This window comes from Nycticebus coucang, chromosome 3, assembly GCF_027406575.1.
Source record: "Nycticebus coucang isolate mNycCou1 chromosome 3, mNycCou1.pri, whole genome shotgun sequence".
Lineage (NCBI taxonomy): Eukaryota > Metazoa > Chordata > Mammalia > Primates > Lorisidae > Nycticebus > Nycticebus coucang.
Genome location: NC_069782.1, coordinates 117,533,180 through 117,536,637, shown reverse-complemented (window position 1 = coordinate 117,536,637; position 3,458 = coordinate 117,533,180). Strand labels below are relative to the sequence as shown.

General features: G+C 43.7%; 1 non-coding gene across 1 annotated transcript; it reads right to left on the bottom strand.

Moving 5' to 3' along the window:
- Positions 1-3,131: 3,131 nt before the first annotated feature.
- LOC128582710 (U6 spliceosomal RNA) lies at positions 3,132-3,238 on the bottom strand. The gene has a single exon (XR_008379157.1). It is a non-coding gene; the product is annotated as a U6 spliceosomal RNA (small nuclear RNA).
- Between the last annotated feature and the right edge of the window lie 220 nt (positions 3,239-3,458).

Genomic DNA, 3,458 nt, shown 5'->3' with positions numbered 1-3,458 from the left:
CAGGCAGAAGGGACAGCAGATCTGTGAAGGCACAAGGAAGGCATATTCAGAAAACTTCACAGAACTCCCATGACTGGAATGTAGTAGAGACTCTTATTCCTATCGCATGGCCAAGAAAACCGCAGCTCAGAAACGTTAAGTGTAGTGGACATGTGTGACCTGGGGAGTCACTTGGGTCCCAGTATCTTCTTATTTGGGAAAATCTTCCATTGTAGATCTTGGTGGGAGGTAGGGCACCACCAACAACTATGAAAACTGAAAGGGCCCCCTCTCCCCCTTTCAGAGCTGAATGATCCCAATCAGACATTATTGCCCAGAGCTGGCAATCTTGAGTGACACAAAGGTAGAGGGTTAAAAAGTTGTCCTTAGTGCTCCTGTGGTTTAATTGGTTAGTGTACAGTATTGATATCATAAAAAGTTGTCCTTGGCATCAGTGGTGCCACCAGGAGTCCAGCATTGCTGGCATTGACTACCCAGGGGCTGCCTCTAAGTCCTCCTCATTTTGACCTTGTCCTGTCTCTTGCTTTGTGATCTTTCTGACTCTTGCTAATTTTCCAAATCTGATCCTCCAGGCTGCCTGTTAATTCTCTGAACTATTCAGTACTTTGACAACAAATGCCTCTCCTGATTAAGTTGGAGTCTATTTCTATTGCCTGTAGTCAAGAATTTGACTATAAGTAAGAATCTGTGCTCCTAACCACTATATAGCATTTATTTTGAGAACCCTGGGTAGAAGCTGAAATGAAAATGGATGCACACAGAGAAACTGGGTGCACACATGTGCTGTGGGTCTCTCTGAACCTGCTAATGATAAAAGAGACATCACTTAATAAGGAGAAGAAATCAAATCCTCAGCTAACATTTGAGGACTGTAATAGTTTCCTACAGCTGCTATTTAAAAGTATCACAAACTTACTAGCTAAAAACAATACGTATTTATCATCTTACAGTTACAGAGGTCAGAAGTCTGAGAGGGTCTGTCTGGGCTAACGTCAAGGTGTCAGTAGGGCTTTGTTCCTTCTAGAGGCTCAGAGTGAGAATCTGTTGTCTTGCCTTTTCCAGCTTCTAGAAGCTGCCCACATTCATTGCCTAGTGGCCCCCTTCCATCCCCAAAGCCAGCAAAAGCAGGTTGAGTCTTTCTCAAATCACAATGCTCTGACAGTTACTCTTCTGCCTGCCTCTTCCACATCTAAAGGACTCTTGTGATTATATTGGGTCCACACAGGTAGTCAAGAGAATCTTATTTTAAGGTAAGCAGATTATCACCCTTGATTCCATGTGCAACTTTAATACCTCCTTGCCACATAACATAACATAATCTCAGGTTCCAGGACTTAGGATACAAACATTTTTCTAAGACTGTAATTCTACCTACCACAATCACTTATGTGCCAACTTTTAATATACTTCACTTAATCCTCACCACAACTTTATAAAGTAGACACTATAATTGTCCCCATTTTCTAGATGAGGAAACTGAGGCTCAGAGAGAATAGTTGGCCTAAGGCCACGTGATATATAGCAGACCAGACTCAATGCCAGATCTGACCAGCTCTGCTAGCCAATTCTCTAAACTTACTATATTCTTTCCCATCTTAAGGCCTTACTTATGTTGTTTCTTCTGTTGATATCCACTTTCCCAGTCTTTCCCTGGCTGTCTTCTTCTTATCTGTCAAACTCCTACTTATATGTCACTTCCACAGGGATCCTCTCGGACACCACAGGTGAGGCCAGGAACCTCTGTTTCACACATCATAATTGTGCTTGATCACTTGTGTGCCTGTTTTTCTTTTCTCAGAATAAAATCCCTTGTCCCTATCAGGGCCCTGCAGGAACCAGCCTCTGCCCCTCTCTACCATCACCTCTAGCCATATTCTCCTTCTTTTGGTGCCTTGAAATTACCGAGATCTTCCTACCTGGATACCTTGGCACACGTCTTTCCTCTAGCCTGGCTTTCCCACTACTCTGTTTGGATAACTTCCCTTTCTTCAGATCCCACCTTACATGTCACTCAAGCATAATGTAGGCCCAGCATTACACCCTGTCAGGTGCTTATCATCATGATTACGTGGTTGTTTGTGTGATTAGTATTTTCTCTGCCACTATACCAAATTCCAGGGCCTTGTACCGTGTATCATGTCTGGTAACATTTCTGCAAATGCTGATTAAATTAATCAAATGCATGGAATGCGGCTCTGCGGACACAAGAAACTACCAAATATGCTCTACTTAGAAATACCGGAAAACCATACATGCTATTGCTTTGAATGTTCCTAAGAAGTTCACAGCTCTCTTCTCTCTTCCCACCCCCACACTCCACTCTTAATGAGCAAGACTGATCGAAATCAGAGACACCGATTAAACCACATTTCTTAAAGGAAGAGCCCTGGTAAGAAAAGGATGAATAAGCTAAACATTTGGGTATAGGTCTCATGTTTCACAGCAGTCATTCTTCTACAAGGGTAGCACTGATGAACCCAGCCTGAAAAACAAGCAAAGAAACAAACAAAAACAAAATCAAATTGGAGAGAGAGGTCTGGACCAGGGATGCTCCATCTTCATTGGGTGTCAAAAGCACCTAAAGTATTCATCTGGGCTCCACCTGGAGATTTCCAATCAGTGGCTGGAAAGGGGTCAGGGAATTTGCATTTCTATCAAGCTCAGTGGGATGCTGCTCCTGCTGATCTTTGGACCACACTTTGAGTAGCAGCAGGAAATGATTCTGAAACTTGAGCTATAATAACCTGGCGCCCATAGTCACTGAAATGGGATAGAGCCCGGACCTCTGCATTTTTACTCACTCTCAAGAAAGTTTCAGAAGTGCTCTCAAACTTGGCTGTACATTATAAACCCGTGGAGGCTTTTAAGAACTGCTAATGCCAGTGGCTGACCCCTACAGATTCTGATTTGATTGATCTGCAGTACAGCCCGAGCAGAGGTTTCAAGCTCCCTCAGTCATCTGAAGGCACACAAAAGCTTGAGAATTACTGAACTAGAGTGGTGATTCTCAAGCTTAAAGGCACTAAAACAGCCTGGAGGACCTTTGAAGCCACGGAAGGCTGGGTCTCACCCTTCATTCCAGATTCAGTAGTTCCATGTTGAGGCCTTAGACCCTGCATTTCTTTTTTTTTTTTTTTTTGGAACGCTTCACGAATTTGCGTGTCATCCTTGCGCAGGGGCCATGCTAATCTTCTCTGTATCGTTCCAATTTTAGTATATGTGCTGCCGAAGCGAGCACAGACCCTGCATTTCTAATAAGTTCCCAGGGGCTGCTGATGTCACTGACCCAGAGACTACACTTCGAGAACCACTGTGCTAAGGGAGGAGAACAAAGAAGGTCAGCTGGGTCAGTATTTCTCAGACATGAGGATCACAGGAATCCCTGAGGATCCTGTTACAATGCACGTTCTCATTGTGGCAGGGTTTAGATGTATGGATCAAGAGTTGCAAGATTCTGA